The sequence below is a fragment of the Empidonax traillii genome, unplaced genomic scaffold (assembly GCF_003031625.1).
Source record: "Empidonax traillii isolate 1590-97213 ecotype Southwest subspecies unplaced genomic scaffold, ASM303162v1 scaffold92:size1159251, whole genome shotgun sequence".
NCBI classification, from domain to species: Eukaryota; Metazoa; Chordata; class Aves; order Passeriformes; family Tyrannidae; genus Empidonax; species Empidonax traillii.
The window spans coordinates 1,128,184-1,152,970 of NW_020955285.1; the positions used below are offsets into that span (position 1 = coordinate 1,128,184).

Here is a 24,787-nt window from a genome sequence, read left to right on the forward strand (position 1 = left end):
ATCCCAAGAAGCTCAAGGGAAATAAATTTCACACAGCAGGTAGCTAGCAGCTGTTCCACTGGATCTTCCGTCCTTTCCTTGCTGGAGCCTCCTTCACAGAAACCCATGGGAGCGATCCCACAGGATTGTTTCCATTTGACATTTTGGTGGACAGTCTATGTAGCAGCAGGATGCTGTCTGAAACAAGCAGACCTCCTTTGATTTATTCACTCCAACAGTAGGGATTATTTTAGAACACAAGTGACAGGAAATAATGTTTTCTGCAGTTCATCAGGAAACAGAACAAGGCAAAGCTCTGACTTTTGAGGAACAGGAGCTATGACATCCTGTCTGTGCTGCACATTTAGAGCTTCTCTGATGGTGAAAAGTATTCAAAATAGAATGTTCATTAAAAGGGTTGGTTTTACTGAATCAAATCAAACTACTATATGTCTCTGTGTTTGGGAAAGCTCAGTGTAGTTTATGTTCTATTGGAAACCAAAAAGTGACTGTCAGCTAGCTGCAGTCTGTCAAGTGCAACATTCACTGAAATCGACAGATCTGTATCCCTTGCCCCTAAATCTGAAAGTTTTTCAACAAGTTGCTGACACAGAAGAGGTCATTCACCCATTTCTAGTACTAGGGAAGGATGGAGGGAGGAAGGGAAGGAAGGATCCCCTTAGAACAAGACTGCTGTATGTCTGCGTTTGCAAAGTCTACAGTCTACAGGCTGCTGCCTCTCAGCCTTTCTGTGGTTACACAGAGGATTTCGGTCTCTGTGCACCTTCTGGCGTACTTGGCAGTCTGGCACCTTCAATGCATACTTGATTCTCTACTGAAAACACTAATGCTAAATCTTAAAATTGAGAAGCTGTTTTCCTCTGCCCACGTGAAACGAGAAAGAAAGTGTAAATTTGTTTTCTTTGTGTCGCAGCGATGAATCATTACTCAATACAACAGCCAAAACACAGGTTTTCTGCATACATGGAAGCAAGATTACCCTGTTTCTGCCATGCATATTTATTCAACTCCCCTTTTATCCTTCCCCTTAATCTCTGTCCCTCGCTTAACTCACCATTTCTCCCAGTCCCCTTCTTGCTTGCACATCACAGCTCCAAGCCTTACTATCTTCCACTCTCTAGAGATCACATGTCAGAAGAAAAAAACATGAAGAGTTGATGGTTCAAACACTAGTTACAGGTGAATGCTTGCTTTCCTTTTTCTGAAAGTCTGCCTTTTACCTTCACTTCTGCCCTCCAAGAGTCTGCGCTTCAGCCACTGAGAATGAAAGCAGCCATGGAGAAGAGCTTGATTTTGGACCTTTTTTTCCCAGAGAAGTGCCCATATTTTTCTGGATAAACTGTTTCCAGTATAAAAATTAAGTTGATCTTTCAAGTAAAGAAAAATATCTTCTTTCCAAACCAGCTTATGGGAAACAGTGGGATGAAGAAAAATGAAAATGAGTATTGTTAAATCTTTAATGTTTTTACCACCAAATTAATAATTTTCAATGAAAATAATATATTATTTAAAATTAATCCATATTTTCTAAGGGGAAAACCAGATCTTAAATCTTCCTTCCAAACTGCCTGTTTAACTGGAAGCTTTGGAGTTTGAGAATAATTCACAGGTACACATATCACATGCAGTTCAGTAAGATATGGACATAGAAGACTCCATCATGCAAAAAAAGAAGGCTGACAAAGGATGTGTTTAGAGATCTATTAGACTAGGTACCATAGGAAAAGTGAATGAGCTGTCCCTAGTCTCTTTTCCAAAGACAGAGCTAAGGGGCATTAGAGAAAACTTGCACAGGGCAGGCTGGAACAAAGGAAGTGGTCCTTTATACATTGAGCTAAACTCTGGAAATCCTTGCAGCTCAAGTGTGTATGTAAAAAGATGCTGCATGGGCTAATAAGCAACTGGAAAAATCCATAAAAGATATCACTAAACAGGAAATCCTTTAGCAATTGACATCCATGAGCTACACATTATTAAAGGCCAGAAGAAGATTCTGGAAAAGTTACACTATATTCTTACCTTACCTTCTGATTCCCCCCTAGGCATCTGCTCTCAGCTACCACTGGAAAAGGGCTAAAAGGACATGTCAGCTGATCAGTCAGACCAGACATAACTGTCCCTTTGTTCTTCAACTTTGACTCAAAATAAGGACCTTTTATATACAGCAGTATCTACTGTTCATTGAGCTCACTGAAGGTATTGTTCAGCTCCATGAATTAATGCCTCAAGGACAGTTCTACTCCGTAAAATGTTTCCAGTAATGCAGTTTCACATTTGTCATCTTCAGTGTTTCCCATCATAAATATACTTATTTTCATGTACATGATAGCATAAATCCAACCAAATCTCTAAAGCTTGTGATGGCTTCTTTCCTTTCTGAAATTTTTCTCCAGAATATCACGTCCCTTCATATTTTCTATGCAAATTCACCACTTTCAGAGTGACTGGAATATAATGTGAAACAAAGGGAGTGCTCCTATATACACTGGGTCAAGGCATGGAAATCCTTGCTGCAAAAGACAACTTCTTCACAAAGAACTGAATCAAATCTCACCTCCTTTAGCTGGTCACACCTACTAGCTGCACAGAGACAAAATCCGGGGAAACCCCCTTTTTCAATGCAAATGATGATGTCAGTTGTTCCTACAGGAGGTGGAATTCTTCCATGGTGATTTCAGAACAGTCACATTTAAACTGGCTTTTGGCTCTTCTTGTCTTTAGACACAGATCTCTTTTTAGTGAGCCTTCAGTGACCATACTGTGATGTTAGTTTGGTGGCTGACCAGAGAGAAAGTCGCTATTTCAGCAAAAACGCAAGAGAAATGGTGACAGTTGTGTGGGCAGCAGCAAAGTCAGAAGCACTACACTACTTGGAAAGGAAAGACAGGCCTTGAAGTTAATTCTAGATAAAGAAACAGAAGAAAACTATCCAGTTTCTGAAACCAAGTACCCACCTTAGCTGCATCCAAACATCAGCTTGACTGGATTTTGACCTTGAAACACTACTGCACTCACTGATCCTTTTACAGTGAAGTCCAGATGCACAAACTTGTAAGGAGCTAACGCACAGTCTAGCAGGTAATTTAAACTTACAGGTGCAAGTCTCTTCCTAGGGCCTGAAATCTACTACTTCTATTATAAATTTTACTTAGCAGTTGAATAAACATCCAGAATGCCGTTTAGCTGTCAGCCTGCTTACATGCTTTGCATGCTTTTTGTGCACTTGTGACATTCAAGCTACTGTTTCATCATTTTGTAGCTCCCTGATGCAAAAGTAACTCTGATAATAAAGTAGTTCTGCCTTGCCTTGAGCAGGGTGTGACACTGTGTGTGGCACAGAGGTGAGAAAACTGAGCTGATCCAGCACCTACACAAGTACATGGCATTACTAGGTTGTGCAATGAAACTCTCAGTCTCAAATATTATTACTTATGCATTTTTTTCCATCACAGTCAATATTCTGAGTAGTTTCAATTGCCACCTATGGGTAGAATTTTCAAAACCGCAGTGTATCAGCCTAACTCTACTTTCAATAAAATCAACAATATTTTTATACACTTTGTTTTTGGGTGATGGTTGCACACTATAAAGCATTTCATCTTATATTTTGAAAGCCAAAAAAGAACCTCCAAACAGAAAACCCATGGCTGAAGGCATTCTGGCTAAATTAAATCTTTCTTTTAAATTCTGGCTCTGATTCCCCAGAATATTTTGAACATTGGGAAAGATATCTGACCATGAACATTTCAGACAAACATGGACAAAAACCTGGGTCATAAATATGAATTGGTCAACCACTGAAAGGGATAGCATCTGCAAAATCACATAAGCATTAACTCTCTACGTACCAGTGTAAGTAAATTATAGGTTCTCTTATCTCTAGAGCTCATAGAAGTTTTCTAAAAAAGTGTCAGCTCTTTCTGTGCCATACTTTAAGGGCTTACACAAAATTGCTTTTGACCTGCCAGTTCTGAAATCTCATTCACTGACAACTTCTGGCACTTTATCCTTAAGCTGAAGTCATCTTTTTAAACTAAAATGGTTGTACATTCTCCAGCATCAAACGTGGTCCTCTAGACTTTCACGTTTCATCATAGGGAGGGTGGTTAAGCACTCGAACAGGTGCCCAGAGAGATTGTGTGCAACAAAACCCCAACTGGGCAAGGCCTGAGCAAGCTGATCTGTCTGTAATGTACTCCCTGTTTTGAGCAGGTGCTTGGACTAAGTGACCTCCAGAGATCCCTTCCAACTTCAGCTAAGTCTTGGACTCAATGATTCCGCTTCTTTTCCCCTTGTATCACCTATTGCTAAGGGAGATCTCACATAAAAAAGCCGCTATTGTAGCTCTGCCCTACTAGCCCTGGCCTTTCACAAGTTTTTTCCTTGGACCTTCCCTCTGTCTTCCTAATGAATACCCTGTTTCTGTATTTTCTCATGCTGTCTAGCCATCAGCTTTAAAAGTAACACAGATAGAACTTCAAGCCTTTCTCCCAAAAAACTTCTCCACATTCTCAGTCCTCATGACAAGACAAACATCCTCAGCTCAGTCTCACTGTTATGTACCATCTTTTACTTAACCAGCTCTGTAAACCTCTATATTCTAGCTGTATCTAAACATTGCAGTTTCTTTGTACATCAAATCTCTTACATTCATCCCTCTCTTTCAGTAATCAGGGACCTAAGATAGGGATCTGAATTTTATGTTAGTATTATATCTACATCTATACACCATTTTGTGTGGGTTTGCATTTTTCCTGCAGTTTTTGGTGACTCACAATGTTCTACAGTTTCACAGATTTTTTTTGCCTTTTTTTTCCCCTTTTGTTAAAAGTCTTAAACTCCTCAGATAATAATAATAAAAAAGATAATTTATGTAAGCTAAAATTAATATTAATTCCATGGTCTTAGCTCTCCTTCCAGTTCTCTTGTCACCTCTTTACCACTGGATTACAGGAAGGGTGGCAGCAAAGATACTGGATTTAAGATTCATAAAACTTGGTGTTGTTTTCTACATTTCAGTAGGTCTAGAGTGCAGAGTTTCATATGATTTAGACAACATACTTCAGTTGGAATACATGAAGACTCTGAGACATCTCATTTACATTTTGAAAGTAGAGTTCTTTATTTAAAGCTGCCTTTTGTATCTATTTACCTATTGAAGTCTAAAGGATAAAAATATCTAAAAGCGAAAGACTGCACCTCAGAAAAATGGGCATAACACTGTTTCCTCCCTCCTACTGTTCTTCATCTAATTATGAGGATCTTAACAACTTCCCATATTTTATTATATCTTTCCAAAGCAAAACTGGACATTCACTCTTTTGAATAAATTGAGGGCTTTAAGCAGAAATTTAAAAAACCCCACCAACAACAAGTTGTACTGCTTCAGCCTTTTAAGAAATATATCTTCCCTTATGCTGCAGCCTTTCAAAAGAGATTCCCACTTTCTAAGAGAACCAATGAGAGTAACTTCTGTCATTTCTTCTTGGTCCTGCAAGTTAGGCTAGGAAATGCAGCTGAAACTAAAATCTTCCATACAGTTTCTGTTTTCTGTGAGTATTTTTGAATATCAAGTGACACATGTGGGTGGGGGAACTTCAAGATTAGTTTTAATCAAATCTCAGCTTTTGCTGGAACTTCCCAAAGCATTTCTCACCCTTTGCTCCTGATTGAAACATTTTGCTGGGTTTGGGTGCATTCCAATTAGAACTTAAAATATTTGATTTTGGTTTGTTGTCTTGCAGTGTTCCAAGTACTCTTGAGTTTCATTTCATCATTCAGATCTATCCCTTCAGTCTTCTACCCTGAAGTTAGCTCTAAAATGTTAACTTTGTATCTGAGATACAGATCACATTCAAACAAATCTTCTGGTGATTTCCAAAAGACTTCCAGCCTGAATAGGGAAATAAAAAAAATATCTTCTACCACAGGCAATGAAGACGGAATTAACAGGATTGAAGCAAACCGAACCTATACTGACAGCAGCTTCTTGATACCATTTTAGAAAGAAAAGATGAAAGGTAGCTTCGCTATGTTTCTGTGTAGAAAGATCAGTCATTCCAGTAATGATCAGCAGAAGAACTTTCTAATGTTAGAGCATGGGTTCATAAAGTGAGAGTTGGAGAGTGAACAAATAATTGAGAACAAAGTAAATTCTTTTTAACCATCTTCCTCTGGTGAAAAAAAAATAATATTCATAAAAGAAAAAGGCAAATGTAAACTTAGAGCTAGAATTTGTGATCAAAAAAAAAGATACTTGTGGGAAGAGGTTGATTTCACTCAAAAAAAGCCCAGCAGAGAAAAAGTGTTAAAATTAGTCTTTACAACTATTTAGTGTTTAATACAGTGGGTCTCCTTTTTGGCTGAGAACTTTCAGGATGTTATGGAACATGTACTAAATCATACCAGAAGCCACCAGTTTCTTTCCAGTGATAACTGATTAAATACACTGTGATTTTCCTCCTCATTTTAGCTTGCCTTCAGTTGCTCATGCCTTTTCTTTCACTTTCTCCTTCTTCTCACCTCACAAGTGTAAGTTTTCATCTGCTTTCCTCATTTATCATCTTCTCTTTCTATCATGATCCTTCCCTATTCCATCTTCTGGTCTATTTTGCACCTCCTTTCATCATTCCCTCTCTCTTTTTTCTTAACCTTATTCTTGTCTGTCTCTTTCTCTTTCCCACACAAATAACCTTGATCATATCCAGTCCTTATTTCTGCTACTTCTACAGTTTTTTCTCTTCTCATCTCTCTTGGAATAAGATTCATTAGGGAGCAGGTAAACATAATTTTGATCAATAAGGCAAAATACCTAAAATTATGGCCAACATTCACATTCAAGAAATTGATAGAAATATAAGCAGCGTATTTGTCTCTTCAAAATCAGTGCAATGCAAACACAGTTCTTCCTGTTGACTTTAAAATGTATTTTTTCAGAACTCTATCAATTATTTCTAGCAGTTTTCAATTTTCAACATCTCTTTCAATTTCTTTTAGAATTATTTAGTACAATGGTCTCTACTTAGTGAGTACACCTAACAAACGATGTTGGATACTCCAAGTATCTTGCACATGGCACCTCTGAGCACACTGTCTAGGGCTGGATTTTTAATTACATCTCAGGCCTTCCCCAGTTCAGTTCCTAGCAATTGAGTTCAACTGAACTATTTTCACCACTGTCTATAGTGACTTCTTAACTGAAGCTTACAGTTCTAGCACTGCAGGCTTCTCGTTCGTGGTCTGCCAGTTGTTCTTGGCACAACTACAACGTCACTTCTGAAAATTTCACACTTGTTGGCTTCAGGGTCTCCATTCTCTCCTAATTCTCCTCCATCCTCTAGAGCAGCAAGATGTTTGGAGGCAACTTTACTCCACTCCAAGGGAGGCAGGGTGTTCTGTCAAACCCTGGGTTTGGTTCCCTCAGCTTCTTCTGCCCCTTATCTCTGAATAATCACTCCCCCCATGCACTTAACAACTTCATGCTTATCGTTCACAAATCCACATTTCAGCTCTAGGCATGAATCATTTTAGCCAAGCTAACAACTCAGCCTGTCTTTCTGACAACTTACTGTGGATGTGTAATCACCAGTGTAAGCTTAATATGGTTAATCATTCTCACCCAGTAATTTTTTTTCCTAGCTTTGGCAACACAGTCTTGCACCACACCAGTGTTTCAGCAAAGCCAGACTTTCTACATTAATATTATTATTTCATCTCCTTTCTTGAGATACCTCTTATTCTTGGAGGTTTTTTAATCATATTAATTATAATCCTACCAGTATTCTTTCTGTAGGACTCATCAAGGTCTAGCCCTAATCTACTAATTATATTGCTTGCTATTGAAACGCTTAGTATGAGAGGGTCCTTCCAAAGAACTCGTGATACAGCCACCTGTCAAATTCTGAGATCTACACCATTGTATATTCTTCTATCCTACCTATGCATGCCTTAATATTTCCCTGTAAACTGGTCCTTTGTTGTGCCTCCTAATTATGACAACAGTGAGATCAATTCAAGTTCCCTCTTTCTTACCAGACTGAGTTACACTACTGCAGTTTTGGGTTACTCTTAGACTGTAAGCTCTAAGAGGAGAGAACCCCCTTTACAGCAAAGGGTTTTGCGATACCTCAGTAAAAATTCGAGTTTTAATAAATTGTATGCAAATTAATAATATCTTGTCCTTGTATTGTTTTATGGTACTGTACAGTATTCCTAAATACTATAATACTTCTGTGAATTACACATTTTCCAAATATAATTTGCTTCTACAGTACCCTGGCTGAGATTTGTAAATGCTTGCACAATTCAAATAATTGTCTACCAAATTAAACAGTGTAATATTATTTACTTACTAGAGCAGATGCATCCCTTCTTCTACCACAGTCAAGTAAAATGAGTATACTGTAAAAAATCTACTGCAATGGTGAAGTGTACTGCAAAGAAGGGGGAAAAAAAAAAAAAGCCTACTGCAGATAAGTTTTACTCTAATTTCCAGGCACAATACCATACAATATTTATTTTCAGTCTGGACACCCTGGGAAATCAATAAGCTATTAATAAATACAGTACATATTCAGAGTTCTGATGAGCTCCCTAACACTTATATCTGAGTAGATTTATTTTAAAACATGTTTTTTATAAATCAGCATCCAGTGCACATGTAGACAGAGATATGTCTACATATGCCTCTACTGGAATATATGAGTGCCAAGTGAAGGGACTATGCTGATGCATGGCCAGAAAAAAAAAGAAGCTCTTCACATATAGAGATTTATTTAACCAGTGAAGATTCTTCATCTATATATGAGATTTTACAATAGTGTAATTGGAAAGAACAGCTACAGAGGGATATCCTAAAATTGCTAGAAAATAAAAATGAGAATTGGCAACTAAAGTACATTTATAAATATATCATGTAGCAACTTACTATACAGAAACACATGTAAAAATTTTAGGAAAAGGTGGCAATGATAGAAATAGCCTAAAAAATGGAAATTCTACATACTATACAAAATTCTTGAGAAGCAGAAGTAATTTGACTTTTAGATTTTTTTTTTTTCTGAATTTGATTTAATGAGCTTGCTCTCATTAAATGCTATATGGCATAATCTAAGTAATGTAACACTACACTCTGCAGATGACATACCTGATTCATTTAAGGAGGTGTCAAGGTAATGAAAATACAAGAAACCTGTGCTTTTTACCTTTCAGGGAAGTTCTTACAGGATCCAAAATTCATCAACACTTTTATCAACATTTGAATATTTTTTAATACATCTTCTGCTGTCACCTACCTTATAATTTTTATAAGATGGGAAAAAAGCAGCTCTGTACTTTTTTTAGTACAGTGATCTTACTTTTTTTTACTAAGATCAAACCACTAACACTTCCATTACCATTCAGCTAGATAGTGATATTGTGGTCTGAAGATCCCGTGAAAGAAATAGGATAGGCTCAAACCAACTTTATTTGGATAGGCTCAAACCAGCTTAGTTTTCTGAGTGTTCTCACAGAACAAACTGCTTAAATGGAGGCAAGTGTATATATAAATTCTCACCCTAAACACAGTGTAGGATGATGTCCACAGTTAACTTGACCTAGTGATGTGTTAGATCAATGGCATAATGCCAGTAATCAAAATTGGACCTGGAAATAAATATTGAAAGAAAGGGTCTGACTTCTAGATATATTGACAAGCAGCTGAGCTACATGGCCCGCTTCCCTTCACACTGTACCTGCCCATGTATCCCTGCATAATATCTCACCAGACTGAGATCCAGTGTGGTATATGAAATTTCTACATCCCAACTAGTGAAACTAACCTTTATTTTTTAATTCTGCAAACATCGGAGGCCTCTTTTCTTCTTCTTTCACCTGGTGAAATCCCAACATGTTTACTCAGCTTTTCCCTACTGCTTTATGGGCAAAAGTTCCCACCACTTCCCACAGCTAGCTTTCACCAGTTTTCCAGACTCATTATTTCCAGGGAGTGAGATCAAGGTGGCCAGCTTGTTTCATCATGGGATGAAATTAGGCTAAGCTAGTAGGCTTAGCTCTCAAATCTCAGGTCTTCCAAATTCAGTTACATCTGTTGGTATGCATTGCAGATTGCCTACACAGATGCCTTAGTTTCTCTGAAGCAATTTCGAGGTCCTTTACATCCCTCTCTCATCCAGCTGCCTGGGACTCCCCCAGCTGTGGCTGAATGTGGATTTCCCCCTAAATGGGGAGGTTCCTCAGAGCAGAGAGGACTCACAGAGAAATCAGTGCAAGTCTTCAGTTGTACTGAGCATTGAAAAGATTCCCCAAAGGACTAACAGAGGGACAATTAATTTCTTCCCATGAACTACCTCCTCTCTGAATCTTATGCTCACATTTCAGAAAGAAGAAAAATAAACTAAAACCACAAAAAGCAAAGACTGAAAAATATGTATAAGAATCATACAAGAATCATGGTAGTCTAGCAGAGGATGCCTAGTCAGAAGTGGAAGCAGGGATAAAGAGTATCATGCATGCAGAGATGACATTTCTGCCAAATACTGGTTTTGAGAAAATGGCCTGTGCTTCTGGTGACTTGACCTCAATAAAGACTGAGAAAAGCCTGACAACCACCTTCTGCTCTATCACACTTGAGAAGCAGAGAGGAGAGCTGAAACTCTCAAGAAAGCTAGGATAGAGACAGCTGGCCTGGAAAATAATTTTCAGATCTAGTCCAGGAGGTACTTCTGGAGGAAGTAACTCAGAACAGGAGTGTCAGTCCAGCTGACCTTGGAAGGAATGTGGCTATGTCTGCAGATGCATCTTTATTGTTAATAATGTTACTTTTGGGAAAATGCTGCCCTACTGCTCAGCCTGATTACAACACATGAGTCCAGTCCTACTTCCAGAAGAGTCAAGAGGAGTTTGACATCAATGGGATCATGAAAATTGAGATACATACTGCACAAGACATTGTTCTGCTGCATTTATTTTAACCCCACTGAGGTATGGATGAGGGCAGAAGGAAATCTCTTCATTTGGTGTCATTTTTTCTCTATTATCTTCTGCTTTGAAACTTCCCCTTTTGTTCCACTTCATACTATGCTCTGTCTTCACAACTCACAAACTTTCTATTCTCCGTATCCTTCTTCTTTCATTTTGGTTTAATGATTCACCCACATTTTCTTTAGGGTCCAGAACAGCTTCACGTGATATGATGCGTGAAATGTGGGGGCATTTACAGGAACTTGGAAGCATTTCTATAAACATTCCTATCAAGAAAGGAGTTTTCTAAATCAGAACATGGGGTGCTTGGGTGTTTTTTTTTTTTTCAGATGAAGGAGTTTCACAGAGTGTCTTCAGTGGTTTTCCTTTGTAGAAAGAAAGAAACTAAAAATAATCACTCTTATAGCATAATGGTATGATCTGAATAGTTTCAGAACAAACTTTAATTACCTCAATGTTTTTTGCATCTCATAGTGACATCTTTTGTTTGCACTGAAGTACTACAACCAATATTTTTTACTTTGGATCATTGCATTGAAGGGCAAATTTTTTTTTAGCTGTGATTCAGTGGATGCACATTACATAGTATGGATTCTTTCACCCATAATTCCAGTTTTGCCTTTTCTCTTGTGTTAGTGATGAAATTAAGATTCAAACAAACACTGTAACTCAGAACCTACACATTCTGTAACTGAATCAGGTCCTGAAGCTTCTCAGTTGACATCCCACTTCCTTCCTTGTCTCTACACTGGATCTTGAGATAAAAATCTTGCACTAGATCCTTATGCCACAGGTACTAATCCATGCAAAGTTACTACTTTCTCCCCCTATTTTAAGAAACAGCCATAAGGAAAAAAAAAAAATCTGTATTAATAGTTTCTTGTGGGTGTCTGTCAATATACCTTGTCACAATCTAAATCAGGAACTGACTTTTATGTGAAGAATATGAAAATTGAAGAAATTAAAAATTAAGACCATGAATCTCAGCATCTCAACTATAAGATTATCTTCTTTTGCATGCACGGATAGTTTATAGTCAATTCATTATCAAAGAAAAAATGAACTTTAATCAATCATGTAATCAAAAATCCTACAAGGAAAAAGTGCTGTTCAGAGTAAAACAAGTTATTTTGCTGTTTTGCACTAGGAACTATTTTTATTTTTAAAACAGACAATAAAGCAGAAAAATGAATTTCAGTTAGAGACTGAACATGACTTAAGTCACACCAATCCTGCCTGGAGAAACATGGCTTCAGATTTAACTTTCACAGAATATTATGCTGCTCTCCTCTTCAGTTTGATGAAATAAGCAGTGAATAAAGACTACAATGAAATACTTAGACCCATGGCAAAGAGATATGCTCCTGTACTAGGTAGCAAAGCAAGATCAATGCACAGGTGTTCCTGTCAAGCCTTTTCAGCTGTAATCTGTTTGTAGTCCCTGCCCTTGAGTCTTGCTCCATTGTAGATTTGAACTCATCAAAAATCTCAGTGAAAAAACATCTCAGATCCAGGTCGCAATTATGGCAAATGACCATACTTTGTTTTACCTCAGTGAATGACCCAAATCAAGCTCTGCAAGAGCCATCAGAATGCACTTTTTGGTTGGCCTAACACACAGTCTGAGGCTATTGTCACCACACCAATCTTTAGTATATAACTTATTTCAAACTGCTAGGCAACAAGTCAGAGTACTAAATGCCATACTAAGAGTAAATGCTGCTTGGTTTGTTCAAATGTGTTTATGACTTCAAATAACTTCTGCCATGTGTAGCGCCGTTGGGTGAAACCACATGGGTGAAAACAGCAGCTACTTCTAATCACCACACCAAAACCCCCGCAACAGATTTGACTCTTCTCCACCATCCACCGCTCTGTTTCCCCCTCTACAACTGACCCCATTCTAAGGGAAGATTATTGGAGATCTCTGTTGCCTCATTCATGATGTCCTTTTTGAAGGCACCTGCCAGTTTTTAGCAACAAACAAGGATTTACTTTCAGACTTCAGACAGGTGAACGTGTCTTTCACCAGCCAGAATGTGTTGCTTTTTCTGGGAAACAAGTAGCTGTGTGGCAAGTGAAGAGTCTGCCAGTATTTTTGCCACATGAATAGAAGTGCAAAAACGGACACAAACACCCTTCATGTGGAAGGCTGACACCTTGCAATATGGAGCCAACAGAAGAAACAGTCACCTTCTCCACTACCTAACTGGCCACACTGAACCTGCCAACCAGACTGTGAAAAGCATTCATACCCACACCCAAAGAACGGAAAACCTCTACCCAGTGCTATGCTGGGTTAAGAAAAGTGACCTCCTTGCAATTGTATCTGCAACTCTTCTGTGCTCTGAAAACTTTTCTGAGTAGGAGTTAGTGAGACGAGGCAGAAAGCTGGCTTAGTTCCCGAGAGTGCCAGATGGCCACTGGAGAGAGAGCTTGTCATAAGCTGCAAGCCACAGAGAACTACCTTCCAGGAAGGGAAAGTCCCAGAAACTACCAGCAGGAAAAAAGCCTATGGCAAAAGCAAGTCAAAGTCTTTTTCAACCAAAATTGGCCTCACTTTAGGTATCATTGGACATTCAGTCTCTTCTTGCCCTGAAATACTGAAGAGAATGACCAACTCTCAGATACAGATGAGGGTAACCAAGCAGCTTACCATTTTCCAAAACCTCTGAGATACCTGTATGCCTTTCTTTCATGTTCATGCCAAATATCTTCTAAAGGAATTCCATTAGCACTCTAGGGTGAACACAAATGACTTGCTACTGATATAAAACATCAGTTCATTGGGGCTGCAGTGATTTTCAAATCATTTCAGATCAGGAAATGTACCAGATGATTTCAGCTGTTTAAAGAAACATCACACCATTTCTACACACTAACCAGCAAGCAGATTCCTCATAGCACAGAGAGTCAAAAGAAAACTTTCCACAGCAGGGCCACTTCCATTTTCTTTGCTGCCACTAGACTGTTGTCTGATCCTTGAGAAACTTCTCTTCACAACATTGCATTTTGCTACTTTTCCATTAGTTCCCACTCAAAACATGGAGGAAAGCACAAAATGATATAAATATGATCCCAAATCTGTGTCACGTGCAAGATAGCCAAAGCTCTTTTGCCACAGACTTCCTCTGAACAGTGCTGGGCAACTTGTTTCCTCTCTGTGATGAGTCTAATGCAAGAATAATCTATTTCTCACAAGAGTACAGTAATATCAAGCACTGTACTAGTGGAATAATTCAGATACCATAAAACAAACACAAAATTTTGTCCACAACCTTTTATATGCTCTTCAAAAAGAAAGACTGGGTGGGGGGAAGAGGGGTTCCCCTGCATTGGGGGCTGAGTGATAACATTCAGGATTTTTCTATCATTAATAAACTCATCTTGACCTATGAGTTTCAGTGAACGTACGCAGTGCCTTTATCATCCTTGTTACCTATTGCCTCTCACTTGCAGAGGATGTGGGTGCTGTGGGTTACCAGAAAATGATGGTAGAATATGTTCCTCTTGCTTGAGAGCACATTTCACAGTGAAACTAACTGTTCATTAATAATTCCACACCACAGCCCTGGTCCTTATTCGTATCTCAATGGGAGTTATCAAGCAAGCCAAAACACAAGCACAAGGTTTGGATCTGCACAGGAGCACTCTTGTCTCTGGGTCAACCTCCCTTCAGGAACAGTGAGCTTAAAACACTGCTTTTCTGCCCCTTGAAGGAAAGAAAACACATCTTCTGTCAGTTTTTGCAAATGTTGGCTGTAAAAGTCAATGTGGTGGTCAATTCAAACAATTAGTTATGGATACCTAATAGTACAGGTTCTAACTGGATCAAATTCTAACTGAAATCAACTTGAAATAAAATTGAAGTGTAATTTAATTCATAGCTTTCTTCTAGCTGACTGGATACCATAATTCAGCATATTAAATATTATTGGTCATTTTCCTGTGTACTTGGCAAACACTTAGATCCCTGGTAATGAATGGAACTACATAAATGTGAGATGATTACTTTCCAGTTTGCCAGGGAACCCCTAAATTTACATAACTAATTGACCTTCCTACATATTTGCAATATTTTGAAAACCAGTGGTTATTGAGTCTCCTAAATGATCTCCATGAAATTAAATTTTCTAATAATGGGAGGGAGGAAAAGAATTGTTTAGAAAGGGAACTGTATAAGCCCTACAAATAAAAACCTGAAGAACTACAGTTAGAGATGGAGGAAAAACCCTCTCTATAAAAAGCATCTTTGAGTCTACCAAGCAGCCAGGGAAGTAGAAATGCATTGATTTCAGTTCAAGGGGTTTTATGCTTTATATCCAATCAATGTATCCAGCTTTTGGACCTTTTGGAAATGCATATTATATAAATTGAGGGGAAATGGCTACCTCATCTTTGTTGTGTTAGTTAAACGTAAGTATTTAGAAACCAAGTCTACATTGGGGGGGGAAAAAAAAAAGAGGATTCTGTGCTTTTGTGCAGGCCTTTTAGTTTGTCCTTTACTTTTATTACTTATGAGAGTATATGCTTTTCATATAAGTATAGGCATATGCACATACGTTTAGTGACTAAAAGGAAAAGAAGATCACAGAAAATGAAGCCAAATTTGTGTGACTGGAGAGGTACTGGTTTTATTCTTACATACTAACTCATTGGAGACTTGGGTGTGAATAAGCTATGCCTGGCACACAGCTGAAGCAACAAGGCAAGCAAAGGTGCCTCCTGTAACTGCTGTAACATAGCCAGTCCCCTAAATACACAGATAGAATGGGAGGGATAATGATTTTCCTGGAGCCAATACGCCAGAGGACAAACTTTTTCATGTGCTTCTAAACAAAAGGTATCTTTAAGGGTTTAGATTTGCTTCACCATCGAGTGGGGACTTCCCTTGATGGGGAAATCCCTAGCTCCTCTGTCATAGCAACTTTTCAACCAGGTCTGAAAGGGACTAGAGCAGCCCCTAGAAATCAGAACCTTGACATGTACGTTGAATGAATTACAGAAAACTCAATAAATAGTTTTCTTAGCACACTGCATCGATGTAAACAAACAAACACAAAAGGCAGCCCATCAGTACACCACTATTCAAGTTCTGATCTGTCTTTGAAGTCAAGACTCAATTTTTTGCTGTGAGCACAGAAGTGATTGGCAGAAGTTCAATTTGTATAAATTGTACCATATCAGCAATATATTATAACTTCACGCAAAACATCCTTATCAGACTTTGTTCTCATAACAGTCACAAGTAAGTTGAACTCAAGAAATACCGAGAAGAAAGGAAACCATTCTGGTTTAATTTTTTAGAAGGACAATTAGAACATTCACTAAAAGATAGTGCTAGCCTGTAATAAAGGGACATGGTGTGGTTCTAATACATTTTTTTTTTTTTAATTTGGTTCCAAAATAAATTACTAGAATTTTTTTTTTAGGCTTCATCCCATTTTTTTCTCCCCACACACTTCTAGATTCCTTCAAATCATAAATTAATTTCTTAAGAGATGAACTTTTTAGCTTTTCCTCTCTCTTCTCAGAACTCAGCCATTCCAACCCAGAGTGCTCATATTTCAAGGCAGTCAGACTTTACACTCATCAGTAAACTTGAGCCTCATGCTTTTACTAGGAAATACCTCTGTCTTCATGCAAAGCTCTTCTAAAGCAATAGGACAACAAGAAGGCGGTAAAATTGGTGCAGACAGTATGATATAGTTGTTTGGATTTTTGAGGTAAAATTACGGATCTTGGTATTTTCTTAGAAATTAAACTCAAAATCACAATACAAGTGTAGTCAGCTACACTGCCTGCTGGAAATGATGACACAGAATCCCATTGCTGGGACCATGTTGGGCCCAGGGAGCACTGGTAGGTAATATGAGTAAAATGGGAACTGTACAGCTTCACTCAATTTCTGAAGAATTAAAGGAAAAGATGTTATGCATAAGGTTCAGGAAAGATATCCAAATGGCCAACTTTGTCTTGTTCAAAGCCCTGGAAAGCAAGGTGGGTTACTGATAAAGGGATGTGTGTACTCAGGGAGGCAGGGATGTGTGTACATCAGGGCAACAGCAGCAATTGCTTCCACCATTCTTCTGTTGCCTCAGGAGCACCTGAAGGTTTTCCTAAGCTCCACCATATCTCATCTCCCACTTGTTCTACCTTTATCTGCCTCTACCCAGCCTTGATATCCTTGTGCAAGTAGTGGCCCTGGGCTGGTCCTGGCCAACATGTTGCCTTGGTAAGTCACCACAGTGAACATAGTGGCACTACTCACGTCTCGTTCTGAGACACCAACATCAACAAGGGAAGAGTTTTCTGAACAGACATGGAAATGAAACGACACCCAGTCACAGAATACAAGGAAATGAAGGCTCAAACAGATCCTGGAGAAAGGGAGGCCCACAGGCTAGGTGGTACTTTCGTTACTCATAATGTAATTTCATTATGCATGTGGTTGCTTTGCTTTCTCTTACAGCTTCCTTTTCAAAAGCTTGTACAATACAAATGCTAAGATACCACACAACTATTACATTGGGAGCAGCCTCCACATTGCTGTCAGACTCCTCAGGATCTGTCCCTTTTTAACCACCTCATGCATCCTTTACCATTTTTGTTGCATTTTCTGAGCAAGCTCAAAGTTTCTTTTCTTCAGAGTCCTTCAGCATAACCCTTGGCAAGGCAAATATAAAGTCAAATAAATCGCAAAGTATGCAGCAGGACTTGGATACTACTGCAGCAGCCCAAGAGAGGAAGGACAGAAGGAAGGAAGGAAGAACAGGACTTTTTAACAACTTTTTCACAAGCTCTTCCTGCCAGAGCTTTTGCAGGCCAGTATTGCAAAGCGAGAAGCTACAGAATCAGGACGCAGTTTGATGCAAACGATTCACTACATCAGATTTTCAGACTCATGGGGTTCAGTATTAGGTTGGATACTTTGAAAACCTTGTTGCTGGAGGCTTCTTTTTCTCCCTAGTAGTTACATGGAAAAGACACTATACAACAGAGCTGAGCTCAACTCCTCTGCAACAGTTCCTCCATAAAAGTGATGATGGAGGTTCTGAGGTGTCTTGGATCTGTTTGTTTTGTAATAGAGACAACTACCAGGAGTCTTAATATTGTTTATTAGAAATATTAAACTAGCCTGTCTCGCGGATCAAATTCTACAGAGGCAGCTATTGGTGAGGTATGTCCACTGAAGTTCTGTCACTGGGTTCATGTTAGATTTAGTGACAGAGATGGTTCAAATCTCAACAAATTCAACTCATCCTTCCATCTTTCAGACTATAAAGAGGAGATAAAGATGTGAGACTTTTTCTGAACATAGCTTTATTTCTGAGATAGAGTTTTGGAATATAGACACTGAAATATAACTTCATGAAAAATTTGGAAAAAATCTTTTGGCTTCTCTTTTATAGAGGAAGTGTCTATGATTGCAGCTGTACTTAGACTGACTGTAGTAATTATGTACACTGTTACATAGCTATTTTAATTGAAGTTAATCTAGGACATCTTAAACTGTATGAAGGCTTCTGATAGTGAAAAAAGTGCCAGTAAAGTTTAAGATATTTATGTCTGTAACAGAAATGATATCCTGGACTGCATACACTGGCTTTAAAAACACAGGCTATCAAAGAGTAAAATCTGATGTTTCATAAGGTAACTCATCGTAAACTTTGTACTCCATAGATTTTAAGAGTAAGGGAATACTCGTACCCAGGTTAGGGTGAGCCCTTCTGTTGACAAAACAATGATTTCATTTATTACCAATAGTGAAGATTTACATCTAAGACTCACAGTCTTAGTTTCATGAAAGTTATTTAGTTTTGATTCTGGGTCTTACTGCAGACTTGTTCTTGGTTTTCATGCCAACAGCTGTTTTCCTGTCAGTCCTGTACTATCTCTGAGCGCAGCAAAGGTTGCTCTATTTGGAATACCACACACAGGGAAACAAAGGCTCACTTTCTCTTCTTTCACACTGCATGACATCACTTACAATCATTTCTCTCCACACCCCCACACTTCTTGTTTAAGAACCAAAATTATTATTAACATCTGGCACATGATATTGCACAACCTTGGGATCTGTAGGCAGTCAGTCCTTAAAGCCCAAAGCCCAAACACACACATGCTGTAGCTCAACCCTTGGCTCTGCATATGTCTTTCTAACTCCAGAAGAAGCCAGAGGAAATATTCTTGAGCAGTGTCTCTCAGACATGGCAGAACTGCTGCAACGTGATTTCTGCTAGATGCTGCTGGCTCTGAGCCATCTTCCCCTTTACACAGCACGCCTCTCTGTCCCCTAGTGCAGAGGGGTTAGGTGTGTTGTGCAATACACTTTCAGCCTAAACTAGTCTTCTGCACAGCCCTCGCCTGTGAGTTCTGCTGGGGGCCAGGAAAAAGTGATGCGTGTTTGACATCTGCCTAGACCACTGCCGTTTCCTTCTCGTCACACAGATTTCTCCACCCCTGGAAGAGATCTCAGTGGGGTTTAGGGGAAGGCAATCAGCAGATGATGCTGAGGGAAGATGATATGGGCACAAAAAAATTTTTCAGCAAGGTGCTGAACAAACAGGCATTCCCACATCTGTTAAAAACAAATGGTATTTTCATAATTTTTATATGAATCTCAGCGTGTAATTGTAAGCAGGCAGTTTTCCAAAATACTATTGTATTGTAGAAGTGGGAAAGCAAATAATCGATGCTATGAAATACACAGAGAACTATTAAGACATCATTCTTCTCCAGAGACCTTTCACCATAGCGAAAGAATGATTTCAGGTTTTACACTGTTCCAGGGTGGCAAGTCAAGCAACGAGACTGGATATGGTAATCAAAATGAAATTGAAATTTGTCTTAGAGAACAATACTTTCCAGAAGCAATGTCATGAAGAGAGGACATGGGCATTAGCAAGTCAAGTATCAACCCACATCAGAAACCATAAGAAGAGCTTTAGGAACATTACCTGCCATGTGCATCCACACAAAGAAATGAGTCACTACATCACAAGGGATGAAACCATTACAATTAGTTAACACTGCAGGCAATGTATTCACACAGCCTTACTTGAAGTCATGCCCCAGCACGTGTAAGGCTCAGCAAAAACTTGGCGTGTTTCCAGCAGGCCTGAAAACACTGTTGTGCTTCAGAAGGTATTGCCAGGGGAAATGGTTTGACTAAATTGCCTCTGCAGCATAACCAACGACACCTACGAGGTTATGCAGGCAATTCAGTGCCTGTTCTATGATTTTTGTTAGAGCAATGGCCAGAGGAATCCAAGTGTGATCCGTAACCCATCATATTAGGTATTCAATTATATGCAAGTCTGCATGTAAGTAGTACTGTGTACTACTACAGATGAAGTAAGAAGTCTGAAGTCTGCCGTGAAATATAGATGTTTGAAGGAAAGCAGCACAGACATATCTTGTTCAAATGTTTTGATAGGCAAACAAAAAAGGGAAAAAATTGGCTTCTGTTAGTCCCAGGCTAAATGTTCCTGTTCAAATCCTATCATATCACTAATAAAGCAGATGACTATTTATCCACAGAGGTTTCTATTACCTTATTATTTTTTTAAACTCAATCCTATGATTCATTTACACAACCCAGGAACACATAGTGCATGTTCCTGTTCCCATTTCTCTCATGTTTCTATTTATGTTTATTTTTTTATATCCTTTCTTCCAGTTAAAAAAACTCAGTTGAAGAGATTACCCTATATTATAGCAGCAAGACCTCCTAAGATCAACTCTAAACTACCATCATAATTTATAGGTCTGCTATGGAGCAACATTCAGTCACAGCAAAGGTATTCTTGAGCTCAGAGCAATCAAGCTTTGTCACCCTCGGGCCCTTCTCAAGCAGAGTGGCACAATTCTGTCAGCCTTCTTACAACTTTTGGACTGTGATTTCCCAGAGTGACAGCAGAACCGGGGGGGTGCCCTTCCTCCCCTCACTCTCCTGAAAGACTCATCTTGGGTATTAGCCAACCTTTTGAAATAAGCATTCATGACAGTCAGTATTTTCATAACACCAATGCCTTAAAGCCTTTTTTTTTCAAAAGTAGCCTTCTGTTTCTGGGTGCTCAATCTGAGCTCACTCTCAACAACTGCCTACTGCCAAGAGGTGTCTAAGGAATGTGCTGGGACAGGTGCTGTGTGGTCATGTGGCACACCCATCCTATCTGTTTCAAGACAGGCATCCAAAAATCAAGATAAATTAAATGAATGAATGTTCAAGACAGGAGTGAGTCTATGGAACTTTCCCCTGGCCAAGGAGATTGTCAGTGGCAGAGATGAAGTGTTCTTGCTTCCCAGTCCTGCACTTATCCCCCTGACTGTCCTACCTTGATACCAAACTAATTTCTCATAATTATGTTAATTATTACAAACACAAATGCATAATTTTCCAGATACAATTCTGCTTCCCTTGCAGGGGTTGGAAAGGGGGAAGAAATGAAACATATCTTGCTATGCTATCTTCCCACAAGGGAATACTGGAGTAGTGAGGGATTCTGTTATGGGACAGATCAATTAAAAGGGAAAAAAACCAGAAGACCATGATGCTTCTTTATCCAAAAATGTAGGAGAATCCTTTAGGTTGAGTGTTTGAGTTTGCAGAGAGAGGGGAGGGAAAGGAGCTTATCTCTCTTTTAATTTTCTACTTGGGGTTTTGTTGTTGGCTTTGACTGCTGCATAGCAGCTGCTACATTGCTCATCAGGTTGAGGCCCTGAACCACAGCAGTTAATCCCAGAACAAACTACTTGGGCTTGTGAGGTGGTGTGACACAGGATGCTAAACGACAATAGGCCACAGAAAAGGTCAGAAAACCCAGTAGGGGAAGCAACGCACATGTTCAGTGCTGTGAGAGCTGTGCTGAGTAGCTGCACGGATAACTGAGTTTGGGGGATTTCTCAGCCCTGCTCATTGCTCTTGGGGTTTGCAGTGCTGCAGGTAGTAAAGAAGAAAGGGGGAGGGGAAAGGGCAGCACAGATGTACAGTAAGGAAGTAATTCTAAAATGTGACGGTGCTGTGGCAGCTGCATGACTAGTTAGGGGGCTACAGGGAAGCAAGTTCGTGCTTCTGCCTTTAGCAGAGAAGGTCTGGGAGCAAATGGGGATATCCCACAGCAGTGTGAAAAAGAAAAGAAAAAAAAAAAAAAAAGTATGCATATAGCTCTATGATTAATGCCACTTGGTGCATGGGACAGACCCCTCTGAGCCACACACTAGTCTTTGCCAACTATGCCAAGTAGACCAAGCTAGAAGCAATCTAAAGTAGTAGGGCACCCTGAGGTGCTCTTAGGTGATCTCAGATCTAGAACTGAGCTTAGTTCACATTATAGCAACAAACTTAGTATTTCTCAAACCAGAACTCTCAAAGAGTAAACATTAAGCACATGCAAATCATTGAATTGACAACCTGTATGAATATGTAATTTTACATCACTCTAAGGTATCTCAACTCTGCCATTTGCTGAAAACTTGTATTGTTTGATCTGTAAAACTGTAATAGGCCACCTTTCAGGGCAGCTTACCAAGCCAGGTTCTGCAAGTGTACCGGAAGAACATCTCCTTCTGAAGGAATGTCTTCCTCCTTTGTGTGCATGGAGAGGAGGCATATTTGGGCAGCAGTTACATCTCTGTGACGACTACTCTTTCATACCTCTGATGACTGGGATCCTGAGAGGGGAGGAATAGCTGCCAGATGTGTTAATGCTCCAGTCCTGCAAAAGCTTACATTATATATTAATATTATTAAAGCTAGTATTTATCCAAGAGGATCACAGCCTAGGCCTGCTGCAGTCACGAGCAGTCCACAGCAGCACTTGGGCTGGGATAGAGAGGTCGAGATTCAAGCAGCCATTTTCCAGAGGATCCCCAACCAAGCCCCAGGTGCCCCCCAGGACAGCCCCTCTGCTGCCTGCAGTCTACATTCAGAGAAGGGCAGCTCACAGAGAAGAGCCAACATAGACATCTGGGCATAGAGGCATCAGGCTTGGGAGTCACAGGGCCACAGAAAGGCAGATTACCTGGAGCTAGCCAACAGCAATGCAAAAGCAAGTAATATCAGGAATATGTCTAGAATTATCTGCTTCCCCAACCATTTTGGCACATCCCTGGTGAACAGCTACCCACAGTCCTCCACTCCCATATCTAGAAGCTGTCATATATCTTTTCCCGAGCGTGCACGTGCCAAATTTTTTATTTTTCTCTTTCTATATTATAGCCCAATGATTAAGACCGGAATTGAAACCCTGTCTCCCTAGAGAGGATTTAATCACAGATTTCATGTTTCAGGACACCTCAGTCACCAAACCCCCTGATACTGCAGAAGAGCAGGAGGTGAGGATGGGGGGAAGGCAGGGAACCTCCGTGCTGAAGAGACTCCAAGCTGCAGAGGAGACCTGAGGCAGCAGCAGCTGTCACACAGCTTAGCTGTGGCCTGCTGGCTGGCCCTGTTAGTGCAAAGAGAAGTTTGGATCCCAGCTCTGGCTCCAGGGACCATCCCTGTGTTTCACGTTACAAAATCATTACCTGAAAAACTCCATATCAAAGCCTAAGTCAGAAAATTTTCTCCAGGTAGATTTTAAACATAGCAAATCGGCCAACACAACAGGTCTAAAGGGTTGAAATTTTGTACATAGGCAGACTGGAAGTGCCTATATCTTTTTGCTGATTCTCCCTTAGTCTCTAAGCATTGGTTTGCCTATCCTTCAAATATAAATAATCATTCTTCCTTTGTATCTAAAACTGTGACAATATCAGTTCCATAAATAAACAGTTAAATGTATAGGTGAAACTCAGGATATCAAGGTTCTTTATCTGACGTGTAAAACAGACCAAGAAAGGATGGTGGAGATAAAATATCTGCTCAGCAGAGCCATGCAGAAATTAAGTGATGAAAAGGAGTCTTGAAATAAATTTGAAAGACGGCACTTGTAGGAAGAGTATCCACATACATAAGTATCTGGCAAACGCAAGAAAGAGTTGTGAAAATTCCCTATTTGTTTTGCAGCTTCACCGATAGAGGAGAAAACACAGTGGTATGGGGGTGCATCTACTGCTCCGCGCGGCTCAAGGACTTCAAAGCGTTTCACGGTGCTGTTCTCAGCTCTCCAGCACCCTCAGCTGGACTTCGGCCGGGCAAGCGCCCTTCTGCCTTTTCTGTTGCTCATCACTGGCTGAATTAATTGGTGTCAGGGCACTAAAGACAATGAAACATTTCTTTGCTCCCGTTGAAGTCTTAGAGAGACTTTTTTTTTTTTTTCTGAAATTCATAAGAGCCTTATGTCCTCTGCATAAAACTATTCTTCTGAACACAAGCTAAGTAGCTGGATTTGTTTTGAAGCCAACCACCCCTGACTTGCATACTATTTGCAATGTCAGGTTGTTAATTTTGAACCTGGGTGTGTTAAAACAATTTTCCTTTTATTAATCTTTTACCTTGATGGCTAGCATTCAGATCACAGGATGATATGTTCCTGAACAGGACTTGAATCCCATATTACAGCTTGATTCCAAGTCAGTGAAAGGCTCAACAGTACCCAGAAAGCAATCTCCAAGTTACTGTCATGTATACATCCCATAACAAACCTTGCCAGGATGAGGTCATGGCACCTTGAGCGAGCAAGTGCTCCCTCTTCATTTTCCTGGCTTTCTCCCCATATGGTTTGTAGGTGCCCAGAGGGACCTGTCAGCAGATGTTTTGGACAAGTACCCTGTCACGTAAGAGGAACCTGTAAAAATTCTTTTGGAAAGAATATCTAAAATTAGTTGCTTTTGAAATATGTTATGTGACTCATATCAC

General features: G+C 39.6%; 1 long non-coding RNA gene across 1 annotated transcript; it reads right to left on the reverse strand.

Annotated features, from left to right (window-relative positions):
- On the reverse strand, positions 1-24,519 carry LOC114056462. The gene is made up of 3 exons (XR_003571010.1): positions 24,424-24,519; positions 22,515-22,659; positions 1-1,117 (listed from the first exon to the last, which is right to left on the reverse strand). It is a non-coding gene; the product is annotated as an uncharacterized LOC114056462 (long non-coding RNA).
- Positions 24,520-24,787: the final 268 nt, after the last annotated feature.